Source organism: Lycium barbarum, chromosome 6 (assembly GCF_019175385.1).
Source record: "Lycium barbarum isolate Lr01 chromosome 6, ASM1917538v2, whole genome shotgun sequence".
Taxonomy (NCBI): Eukaryota; Viridiplantae; Streptophyta; class Magnoliopsida; order Solanales; family Solanaceae; genus Lycium; species Lycium barbarum.
The window spans coordinates 84,715,611-84,729,395 of NC_083342.1; the positions used below are offsets into that span (position 1 = coordinate 84,715,611).

At 37.1% G+C, this 13,785-nt stretch overlaps 1 long non-coding RNA gene across 1 annotated transcript; it reads right to left on the reverse strand.

The window, feature by feature from the left end:
* Positions 1 to 2,542: 2,542 nt before the first annotated feature.
* Positions 2,543 to 7,623, reverse strand: LOC132644482 (uncharacterized). The gene is made up of 2 exons (XR_009583861.1): positions 6,831 to 7,623; positions 2,543 to 5,053 (listed from the first exon to the last, which is right to left on the reverse strand). It is a non-coding gene; the product is annotated as an uncharacterized LOC132644482 (long non-coding RNA).
* Between the last annotated feature and the right edge of the window lie 6,162 nt (positions 7,624 to 13,785).

Here is a 13,785-nt window from a genome sequence, read left to right on the forward strand (position 1 = left end):
TCCGAGGTTCGTTCCGAAAATGAGGGATACATTGATATGGTCCGTGTCCGAGGTTCTTTCCGGAGCGGAGGTTTATGCTCGGGTCCGAGGAGTGAATCCGGAACGAGTGGTACATGGACACCATAGGTCCCCTGCAGGTCATGACTACTGAGCTATGACATCAGTAGCATGTATGTATAGTGTGTATTTGGTCAGGGCATTGCATTAAATTGCATTGCACATCATTACATTTTATTCTGCATTATTATATGGCTCGTTTAGTTCTGATTTTGGTGTATTTGCTGAAATGGCGGTTGTGGTATTGATATGATCGTTGACTGAGTTAAATTGTAGATTAATGACTCTACCTAGGGAAGGAACCTGGGCTTGTGCTTATCATGTGAGATTATTGAGACTAGACAGACTTGTGGTTTAGAAGTTTCATCTTAGGTTGTGACTCTGTTATGGGATATTCTGTGACTTGGATTTGATTATTAAGTGCCTATCTCTTTATCTTGTTGATTTTATACTTATATGCGTGAAATAATCTTAGTCGGCCTATGATGCTTACCGGTACATAGTGTTTGTACTGATACTACCTTGCTGCACCCTTTTTGAGTGCTGATTGTGTTCCAGAGATTTGATCCAGATTACATCTCTAGCTTGAAGCTAGTTTGCTCGATCAGATCCGAGGGTGAGCTTCTATCCATGCTATGCCACCTGAAGATCTCTCTTTCGAGATGTCTATTTTTATTCCAGACATTATTTGTTATTATATTGAGATATATTCATTGTTTAGAAATTATTAGTTAGAGTCCTTGTACGATGACTTTCAAATCATGGGGGTGTAATAGTAAGACTCCCGCACTTATATTATCTATTAATTATGAATTGTTTTATTTACTTATTTATTCATTCATATGATCATTGGTTGTTTGAGTATAAATGATTAAATGAGTTAAAATTGGCTAATGATTAATGGGTTAACGGGTAAGGATTCACCTACTAGTGATAATAAGGTAGGTGCTTGCACGATCGGTAATTAGGGTCGTGATAGTTCTATATTGACTTGGCACACCCATAAGGAGCCATAAATAGAACAAAAATTTTATTATATTTTCCCTAGTTATTACTAAGTCATGTAATGATTGAAATCAATCAAAATACTTTAAAAGTTGGGCAATCACTAACAATTCCTTGAAGTTTCCAACCCAGTAATTAATAATAAGGGTATGAAATGGTAAATTATTTTTTGATTTTTCAATTGGACAAGTAAAAATGAATATCTATTTTTAGCATAGAGAACAAGTAAAAATGAACATCTATTTTTAGCATAGAGAACAAGTAAAAATAAATATTTATTTTTAATATAGAGAACAAGTAAAAATGAACGGTATTAATGAAATGTTTATAAATGGGCTACTCTTGAGTGGGGAGTACTGGTTACCCTGTTCATGTTGGGTTTTCGTGATCTCTTTGTCTCTTTGTCTTCAATGTACCACTCGGTGTAGATTTCTCTAAATCAAATCATTTTTGGATTGGCCCATTCAAATCCATGTTAAGAAAGAAAGACTTTGGATTATTCTCGACTTGGGCTATGATGCAAAATTAGTTTAGAACGTGTTGCATCGAGAAGCACTTATTCTCTGTTATCCAAGTTTTTACGCTGAGTGCCTTTCAAAAGGAGTGGTATTTAATTTTGTCCTTCGTTTTTAAAATATTTAACTTCTACCCGTGCCTTCATTTAATGAAACTTTTGTGACGCAAATACCCTTCCATCCCAAATAGCGTAGCTATCTTCTTCAACTCCTTTTCTTCTCTTCTTCTGCAACTTCATCCTTGTTATGGTTCACTTTTACGAGGATGCATAAAAGCTACTAAGAGATTGTGGACTGTATTCAGATTTTATTATTTTTAGAGTGGCCACCTAATTTTATAAAGAAAATTAGGAAACCCGAATTTAAAGGGTTTATTCAAACAAGAGAAAGATCCTTTAAAGCTAAAGTTCGAGGTAAGGGTTCTGGTGATCAACCTAGGGAAGGTTTTAAGCACCCTAGTATTAAGGATCCGTAGAATACAGCTGGCCTACGAGCTTTAATGTGTGATTAATTGTGATTAGTTGCTAAAATGTTTTCTTTCTTCCAAAATTGTCATGTCAATATCATAGCTCCATCTCTTTGGCAAAATATTTTTTAAGGAAAAGAGTTGGTTTCTTTTTTGAAAAAAACGTTATAAAAGGGGTTGAAATCACTTCATTTTCGGACCCAAACACACTTAAGATTTTCTCTTAAATAGAGTTCCCACTAGTTTGGTCCAAAGTCATGATTTTTGTCCTTATAAATTTATATATATATATATATATATATATATATATATGCAAAATAAATAGAGTATAAAGAATTTACTTATTTTATTCATTTAGCCCAATTTAGGTCAACCAATATTTTACCCCAAAGCCATTTTATTCTCAAACTAAGGTCCAAGTATATTTCCACTTGTTTCATGTCTTAAGGTTTGGGCTTTGGGCCCCAAAGATTTTACAAATGACCTTAAGTCCATACAGTTGAAAGAAGTTTATTTGCTATTACTCTTTTTTCAAAAGGGAAATAACCTAATAATACCACTTAGGACTCTATATTACAAAACATAAGAATATTTTTTCTTATTTACAAAATATACCAATTTAATTACAAAACATAACGGATCTGGAAAAACATAAAAGTCCACCCTTCCCTTTCCTTTTTTCCCATTCTCTGTTTCATCCAAAACAGAGCCACCCCACATTTCCTTTCCCAATTCCCTTTTTTCCCATTTTCTGTTTCCTCCAAAAATTTCACCGCCCATCTTTCTCTGATGTCTTCTTTGGCGAGTTCAAGCCTTGCTTTGGTGGCAGATCTAAACAAACATGATTTGAAAAAGCACAGATCTAGAAAAAATACTGAGAGAATGAAGCCATTCTTCAAAATTAGCAACTATATGCCAAATCATATATAGGCAATACAGATCCAGGAATTTAGAGTTTAGGTTTAGTTTGTTCAGATCACGTTTGTACCATTACGAAAGTTCCTTTTATGTGGCAAATACCTCCGTCTTGTCCACCCACTTGAATTCCTCTTCTTTTTTGTTCTTGTTTAATTTTTTTTTTCTACTTGTTGTTTTCAGTCTCCGTTATTTGAATATGAGACATTAGGAATTCCTCTTTCTACTTCCTTTTTTCAAGTTATAATTTCCTCTTTGGTCTTAAGTACAGGCTGGAAATTTCAAGAATATGAAACTTTCTGTTAATCTCAAATTCGATTATCGCACTATGCGGATTCAGAACGAAGAAAAATTAGCGGACTGATTATGGATCTGATGAGATTTGTCTCTTTTCAAATTTTGCACGGATTGCCCTTCTTTTTGGGGTTGTCTTTAAATTTTGCCCCTCATATTTGTGATCTTTAAATTATGCCCCTTATATTGCTGGTCTTTAATTTTTGCCCTTCGCATTGCAACATTGAGCGTTCACGCAAAAATAATGAGATTCTGAGTTCGAACCCCCATTCAAGCATAAATTAAAAAAGAAAACCGCAAGGCAAGGTTTGGGTCGCGTGTATGCCGGACCCGGCATAAACTTATGAAGGAATTACCAAAGTTATGCCGGATCCGACATACTCATGTCTTATGGGCAGACTTGACATAAGTATGCCAGGTCCAACATAACTTTGATAATTCCTTCATAAGTTTATGCTGGATCCGGCATAACTTTGAGATCTCATGTCAACTTTTTACAAATTTTTAGTGACATCAAAATGCTCTATTAAAATTCAAGTGATTTTTGTGTCATTGTGGCCTAAAGACTTTCTTTGCTACATTTCCTATATTGGATATATCATAACTGCTCTTGTTAATATTTTATGGGGTAGTGTTAGAAAAGAATAGTCGTGATTTTGTTCCATTATATCTAAACCTAATTTTTCACGAGTATTAACACTATGATAATTGTTGACAACATTTGCATGACGATGAGTGGAAGAGGCCACACATAAAGTTTTTACCATGAAGCCTTTTAGTTCTGTAATAATATTGAAAGGAGGACAATGAAATTCTTCCTAGGTACTCTCATCCGGTGAGGGCATACTTTCAATGGGCAAACTTTTATGCCGAATCAGGCATAAACTTGTGAAGGAATTACCAAAGTTATGCCGAACCCGGCATACTTATGCGAAGTCTGCCCATAAGGCATAAGTATGCCGAAACCGGCATAAGTTTGGTAATTCCTTAACAAGTTTATGCTGTTGGGGGCATACTTTTAATGGGCAAACTTTTATGCCAGATCCGGCATAAACATGTGAAGGAATTATCAAAGTTATGCCGGACCCGACATACTTATGCCAAGTCTGCCCATAAGGCATAAGTATGCCGAGTCCAGCATAACTTTGATAATTTCTTCACAAGTGTGTGTCGGTGGGGGCATAGCGAATTTAAACTCTGCCTTGCAATTTTTTTTTTAAGATTTTGACTGTGTAGGGATTCGAACCTGAAACCCATGGGGTTTAGCCAAAGGGCAAAACTTAAAGATTTCAAATATGAGGGGCAAAATTTAAAGACCACCCCAAAAGAAGGATCAATTCGCATGGGTTTAGCCGAAGGGCAAAACTTAAAGATTTCAAATATGAGGGGCAAAATTTAAAGACCACCCCAAAAGAAGGGCAATTCGCAAAATTGCCTTTTTTTTTTTGAAGGCTTTGCAGGCCCAAAACAAGTTCCAATGTTTCTTTATTCAAAATCGTTTATACATATATACTCGTATACTTCTAAAGTTTCAGTTTTAACATACTTCAAAGACTTGATAAAAATCCCAATATTTTGTCAATTTAGCCGTGTTCCACTTTGAGAAAATCATTTGATAAAAATACTAAACTTTTCTACACGAATTTCCTAATTTATATATATATATATGGACCTACCGAAGCCCACTAGTCGCCATTTTCATCCATGGTTGGGCCTTCAATCATCTTCATTCGTGCAGACTCGATAGAATAAGAGTGTTGTTGGGCCTTTGGCCCAACACTGGTTTCATGTGAGAAAAGGCCTAAGTGGCCCATATGGATTCCCATGCAAAACAAAGAGGGGAAAAGGGGAAATACGGTTAGAAAGCACCTAGACTTAGTAAATTAATTAACAGAAAACTTAAGGGAAAGCACAATCATATATTCGGGCATGTATATGTATATCAAGTATACTTAATACACTTAGCAACATAAACAGACCAGAGTAAAAACCCAATTTGCGATTAAAACAAAAAAATCAAAGGAACGAGCCCAAATAAGATAACATGCTGGAGTAAAGGCCCAAAGTGGATAACATGAAGATGGTCACAGGGGGAAAGGCCAATTCAGTAATAAAGGGAAAACAAATAAAGGAGGCAGGCCCAAACAGTTCAATCAACAATGTTCTTAAGTCAAATCATGATAATATCCTATGGGTATACAAAATATACCATCTTATATACACTGAGGTATATATAGACTGTATATATCTCATATACCATATGTATGTTGAGCAGTGGCAACACACACACACAAAAAAAAAAAGAGTAGAGCAAAGGAGCATCACATTAGATCTATGTCAATATACCAGATACACATATAGTAACAATGCATTTGACACACATCTAACTCATTCATTTGATTAAAAGGAATCTCAAAATGCCTCTAGTATAGTAGCACACAGTGGTAGTCTCACACATATAACATAACCCTTAACATGACCTATGTCTACATTCAGTAGCACACATGGGCATTTTACAGCTCAAAGCTTCAAACCAGCAGTGTTTATCTATTATAGAATAAGTCTAATAAAGGAAAACTTTGAAATCTCATGCCAGCATTGTTTTACTCAACACTTTCACCAAAAGAAGACATAGGGAAAACAGAGGGATGGGGAGACACCATACCACAGTCACTTAAATCTTTTAAAAGAAAATGGACAGACATGGGGGTTAATCAGTTGTGACTTAGCATTACCATTCAAGTCATGTAAGCAGGGTATTAAACAGAAATACTTTACACTAAGCATCCATCATGTTCATCATAATCATGCCACAAACCTTCTCTGGAAGTTGAAACATGATCCCAATTCAAACAACTTGCATATTCATGACCACTCTACTGCATAACTGAGGTTGGACTAGCGTAGAGACTTTTTAACCACATATCTTTGAACACGAATAATCATATGCTTATATAGAGACCATACTCAACAAACATACATATTCAGACCCTCAATCAAATCATGGATGTTATACTCACAGATCAGTAATGGCCATGAACTTCAACCAAACTAACAGGCATGAAAATACATAAGGGTCTAAGCTTAGAGGGACATGTAAAGGGGTTAATGGTATGAGGGTAGTCAAGTTATGCACAGAGTGGCATTCAAACAAATGGAATGGACGTATCCACCACTCGTATGCATATTATTACTGAATTAACAGATGCTTAAGCAAGAACAAGAAACAGAAATTGAACTACAAAGCTATCCTAGTTTTAACATTTTAATTAACTAGTATTTAAATAAAAGAAAAAAAATCCAAGCATGCATTAACTAAACTAAATTAAACTTAAATGATGATAGAAAAATAAAATAGAAGCACTTAAACATTATGTTCTACTAAACAACAGAAGATTATAAAATAACTTTAACATACTAACAACTGGACTAAACTACACACATGACTAAGCTAACCAACATATATGAACTACTACAAACAGGATAATAACTAATTAACATACATTTATGCTAAACTAAACTATCAAGCATAAAAATAAACCAAAAACTTAAAGAAAATAACTAGGAGTAGTATTTACCTTTTCTCTGTGCAGCCCTTAGTCGAGAATGGAACTGGAATGCTCTTTTGCTTCCCAACACCAAAAAAACTCAGACACACAAAAAAAAATAATAAATTTTTTTTAGACTAAAGACTCGATTAGGTCAAGGTTTTAAGCAATTCTAGGTAACCCTAGTTAAATCAAGTTTTATGCTCAGTCAATATAAGGCTTGTCCTTGTGTGTTGTGAAATCTTTATATAGAACCCCAAATTGAGATGAAACCCAACTCAGTCGATTTGGGAATAATTCCTTCCTATCAACACTCGATGGTCATGTTTTAAACAAAAACAACACGAAGGGTCAGATTTGAATGGTTCTTGGTCAATCTCATCGGTTTTGGATGAACCAATGGGAACCAAGAGTTCAAAATCGTTTGGGACAAATCCTATAATGGGATTCGTACTCGTTGACCCTGAATTCATCAGAAAAAACAGACAAGGAGGCGAGATATACCGTGTTTGGTTACGTTTTGGTGTAGAGAGGAGGAAAACATTCTCTCCTAGCCGTACTGAGACTATAAAAGGTGTGTACACATGTTTTTTTTTTTTTTTATTGAAAACGGCTTGGATGAGGGAAGAGAGAGGCAACCGCCTCCTGGCGGCGCTAGGGTTTCGAATAAAACCCGTGTTTCTTCATTGAAATGCCGACAAGGGTGTGTTTTTGTGTATTTGTGGTTTATATATTAATGCGAATTTGGGCTGAGTCGGTCCAATTAGGCTAGACCTGGCCGAGAAATAAGCAGGGGGGAATGGCCCAATCTGATATACACCTGTATACAAGTGTATGCATGTATATTCGTGTATACACATGTATATTGGGAGGGGTAAAAAGTGTCGTTTTCAAAAATAGACTTAATTGAACAAATGTCCAGTAATTGAACCTTTCAATTATGTCCATATTATAACTAATTGGCCAATCAATTAGTTTAAAATATGGCCATATGCATAAAATGACCAATTTTGCAAATTGTAGCCTCAATTAACATATCGCAATTAATTTCAAATGTAACCACAACTAAGCAAATGATTAATTGTAATCAATTTGAGTCATAGAAATGCAAATTTAATTTCCCATAGAACAGTAAAATGATTATTTTATTTTATTTATCAATTTTCTTGAATTAACGGAGTAAAATTTTTGGTCAATTTGACACTTGATAATTTCAACAATTAATTGAATAATGTTTTGAGTTGTTTTCTGGTTAGTCTTGACAAATAATTTTAATATTAATAGTGAAAAAATATGTAAATTACTTTTAAACGACTTACAATATATATTTGCACTCATTTTGCCAAATGAAATGGCAAAATATTATTGAAATAATTTTGTAAAAATCATTTTGGTTTATAAAAATACATATTTCACTCTGTTTGTGATCCAAGATCTCTGGCCAATAAAATTAAATTATAGGATGTCAAAAATTAGGTATCAACAAGCCTTCTTTTATTCTATCAATGGTGGAAGAGCTATCTTCTCTTCATAGCTGTAACGACCCGCTTGGTCGTTATTGGACCTTCCACAACCCGAGTACGAAAACCAAATGTATCCTCATAAGAACAATCCTTAGTGGAGTTTTGAGTGTAATATTTATTCGGAGTTGAAATTAGACATGGGTTAAAGAGTTGTGGGCCTGGGGAGTATGTTCTCGCTGCAGCGGGTAAATGACCGCCATAGCGATCCCACTATAGCGGAGGATCAGTCCATTGCAGCGGTATGCGTGGACCAGAACCTGCGTTTAAAGACTTATTTTGAGATTTGACCCCTCTTGTCCACAAACCCCTCTTCGCAGCCGTCATTAGGATATTCCTTGAGTAAAATACTTGGTGACTAGCGAGGAGCAGCCCTCTAAACATCTTTCGCATTGTCTTCCCTAAAGATTCCTTTATCACGAGTTCTAACTCAAAGGCGGGATGGTGGATATTCCAGGCATGCTCGTGAAAGCTGCTCAGCAACGAGGTAGGCTATGGTTTACTTGAATTAAACTTTGATTAGTAAATCGTATATATGTTATAGAATTGATGAGAGAAAGCATGATTAGGTCTTCGGACACGAGTTCGGGTGGATAGTGTGTAGGGTAAGATGAATGTTGATTTCTGTGGGCATCATGCCATAAATTAAATACGCCTAACAAGATGCATAGTTGATATGCCAAAAAGGGAAGCAAAGTAGTGAATATGGTTTGTTATTGATCTAGTTAGAGGGCGGGGCATATGCAGTTCCCGAGTTGGCCATAATAGAGTTTTGTTGTACCATAGGTGGGGGCGACCTGTTGCTAAATTATAGGTGTCCTCATTGAGTATTTATGTCGTCATTGTTCTATATACTGAGCATGCGGGAATCGTCAGTATTTACGTTCTTGTTGATTTAGAGTGTTTCCTTAATTGTGTTATTGACGAGTCGAGTCTGAGTCTTGGTATGGCTGTCGTGTGATGACGTGTAGTCTTATTTTATGTATCCTCGTGGAGCATCCACATTGTTATGAGGTTGATTTCTTGAGTCTTGATATGACTTGTGACATGGTGACTTATGTTTCCTGGTATTGACCTAGTGATTGTTCACATTCCTTATTTGATTGTGGAACGGAAATATATTGTGATGAGAAAGATAATATAAATATGAAAAGGCACATTTGACAGGGGTGAGGATGTGGCCTAGTTATGGGCTCGTGATCCGAGGTCAGTTCCGGAGCGAGTGGTACATGGACACCATGGGTCCCCTGCAGGTCATGGCTAATTGGGCAAACATTACCATTTAGCATGTGTACAGATACAATACTAATATTGATTGCATTATACTTGTGTGTTCATAATTGTAATGGTGGCAGAGCGGAGTTCAGCCTTATGGAAGGTGTTCATAATCCATCAATAAATAAAGGAAGGTGTCACAACCCATTTCGACTAAGTCGTGCAGGCACTTACCTGTCCTACCTCGGTAAGCGAACCCTCAACCCAACGATAAGTAAAACATAAATAAATAAATCAATCAAGCGAAAAAGAATAATTACGTAAGTCTCAGAATAATATATAATAGAAATAGTGCGGAATAAGGAAAATACCCCCAGGGTCTGGTCTAAGTCATACAAGAGCATCTAAATGAAATTATCCGAGTCTAGAATATAATAATACATCAATCTGTCTATGTCTCAAAATAGAAAAGTAAGACATAATAATAAGAGGAGTCTTCAAGGTGGCGAACGACTTGTGCTCACCCTGGAAACTCGATGCTAAGCTGATGGAGACTATCAGCCTCGGGAGATGGAGGAAGACCCAACCTGGTACTCTGCATTCATAAAAGAATGCAGAAAGTGCAGATCAGTACAAAACCACAATACTGGTAGGTATCATAGGCCGACTAAGCATAGCTAACATAATTCAGACAATAAAGCAAGATAGGCAAATAAATCAACAAGTATAAGTCAAACATAATTGGAACCAAGTACACGTCATCACCTAAGTAGAGCATCTAATTCCAAATGTGCCACGCCTCAATATATCCAAACCGAAGCCAACATCACAAGTAATACACCCAACCATCTCAATATAAGCCATGATGCAATCAATGCAATAATGAATGAATTGAATGAATGCAACTGCAATGCCATGCAATGCTGTGTACACATGTACTCCGGACGGAATACCTCCATGTCGCGGTAGCACAACCCAAGGTGACTCACGAAATGTAAGTGCCACTCGTCCCGGATCTTTACCTAATAGACAGACGAGACCCCGGATCTTTGCCCACGGGGGGTTCTCACCGGCACTACCCTGAAGGACCCGCAGAGTCCATGCACTCACTCAATCCACGATTTTGAGACTAACATCGGATATCGGACTCTCACATCACTCTCATTTAAAAATCGAGCCCACCTCATCACAGTGTTTCATCAATTACCAACAATGTATCAACAATATATCATGAAAATGTGTGCAATGCATGTGCCAACATCAAGAAGAAGATCAATATCACAAGTACCAACATGGGTACGCCAACAACATATCAATATCACAACTACCAACATGGTACGCTAACAATAAATCAGTGTCATAAGTACTAATATAGGTACGCCAATGATATCATGAGAGACTACACAAGTCATATAGAACTCTATCCTCGTATCAACATCCACCCGTAAAATACTACAATATCACAACCAAGATGGAACAACAATTCCCAATATCTACTAACAACGCGTCTCATCAAATTAACACAATAAAACAATCAAGTCACAACACAACGGGGTGGCTAGCCCCAATCACACAACAGGGCCCAACCTAAGGCAATATCCAACTCAACTTCATACCCGAAGGTTTACATGCTTTCTCCGATAATATAATCTAAATATATGCTTCGTTATACAAAGGTCTCACCAAGGGTAAACCATAACCTATCTGGATGGCCGAACAACAAACACCAACAATCACTGTTTAGCCTTGCCTTTCCGCTGAGCCTAAAGATCAAAAAAGTCTAGGCATATTCGAAATTTAGATTAGAAATCATGAAGAATGATATGTATATTGCTATCATTCAAACTAGGTCCAAACCAACCTTAGAATTTGGGGAAACGGGCCCCACAAGGTCAAAACGGGAAATTCGGGAGTAAAATATCAAATTAAGCACTAGATGATCAAAACCCAACAACTAATTGATAAATTAACTCAAGGATTCACCTATTTTCTAATTTCAAGCGAAACCCCCAATTTTGGATATAAACCCTAACTCTTTGATTCAAGGATTCAACACTAATAATGGAAGATATATGATTAATAACCCTAGGTACATCGTAATCTAGCATAAACCCAATTAATTCCATCATTTAAAAGCCTAAGTAGAATATTCATTAAATCAACTTTTATCTTCCATTACTAAGGAACTAATAGGGAAAGAGGAATCTATGATGATTAGAAATAAGGAATTAGTAAAGAGGTTAGCAAGACTTACCACCAAGAGTTTTCTGCAAGATTTTTCTAAAACAGTCCCCAAGAGCTCAATTTTCGTAATGAGAATAAATGATAGACTAAGAGCTTTTTAATACACACTTAATGAAATAACAGGCCCGATACCTCCACGGTGGTATCGGCGTCATCGCCCCGGCGTCCTCTCAGACCGTGGGGACGGTCTGGACAAAATACAATAGGCCGCCCCAGTGGCCATCCCACCGCTATGGTGGTGCCACTTTGGCGGACACCAGATACCAGATTCCCAAATATTTTTCTAAGTCTCAACCGAAATCCCGACCCACTCCCGAGGCTATCTGCTCACAAACCACATACACAGACCCACATAAAAACATGTTACGAACGCACTCGTGGCCTTGAAATTTCCAACGGAGGTGTCATTGACTGTCACGACCCAATTCCAAGTCGCGCGGGCAGGTACCTTTCCCACCTCAGTAGGCGAACCCTCTATTCAAATAAACATCCGTCAACAAGGATGAATCATTTAAACCAATGGATACTTAGAAATAACAGCGGAACATCATAATATATTTAATAAACTTAAGATTCGATAAGATTACAACAATTTAATGATTATAGACTTGATTTGACTTCCCATGACCTGGTCTAGATTAGTACAAGAGCGACTAAATGAATTCCGATTCCACTATATTCTAAGACTCAACCTCCGTCCCGAAATGAAGTGGGACGAGGCCTTCCAGATAGGCATCGCGCATTTCCGTACACATCACAATCAACCACCTCAAATAATCTACACCCCAAAAACGGTGTAGCAAGTGATATATCAGTACAAACCACGCGTACTGAGTAAGTATCATAGGCCGACAGGGTTTAGAAACACATATCAGTAAAAGAATTCACACATAAACATGATAACAACCTAAACAAGTCATACGTCTGTCTACCACACACTGTACATCAATACCTTTTAATCATTAACTTCACTTCAATAATCACCAGTCAATCTCACAACATTAAGACACCCGTTATCCTACATCACATAGAGACAAAACATATAACTAATCTTACGGACTGTCTATGGGATACTTCAACAAGTTCAATCAATAAATTCGGATCCAAGTACACGTCATTTCCTAAGTAAAACATTTAATCCCAAATGTGCCATGTCTGAATATATCAAGTCCGAATCCAACATCACAAGTACAACACCAAACATCTCAAAATCAAATCATAATGCAATGCAATAGTGTATGAATGCAATGCAATGTCATGGAAATGTCGTGTACACATGTACTCCGGATGGAAATATCAACGTCTCGGTAGCACAACCCAGTGTGACTCGCGAAGTCTAAGTGCCACCCGTCCCGGATATTTGCCCAACAGACAGACGGGACCTCGAATCTTTGCCCACGGGGGGTTCTCACCGGCACCACTCTGGGGGACCCGCGGAGTCCATGCACTATCAATGATTCCGGAACTAACATCGGATATCAGCCATGCAAATAACGATTCCGGAACTAATATTGGATAATCTGGATTTTCTACTTCATATTTATTTAATATGAATATTTTCCCTCTTTTTTTATATCATTCCGTAAGTCCCATAGGTTTGATCCTGTAGAATTTGGCCCATTTTCTCATTGAACGAAAGGTACGAAATAAATCAGATTGGCCCGCGTTCCCGAAGAAACCCCTCTCTTTCAAGAGCATTCGCGGCATGTCAAGCCCTGGTAAGGTTCTTCGCTTTGCATCGAATTAAACCACATGCTCCACCGCTTACCACATCACTCAAGTAAAAGAGTTTTATCAAGTATCAACTTCACTCAATCAACGATTCCGGGATAAACATCGGACATCGGCCATCTCACGTCACTCAAGTAAAAGAGTTTTATCCATTATAATCACGATATCAACAATGTATCATGAAAGGATGAAAATGCGTGCAATGCATGGGTCAACATCAACAGTCTGATCAATATCACAAGTACCAACAATCGGGTACGCCAACAATATATATG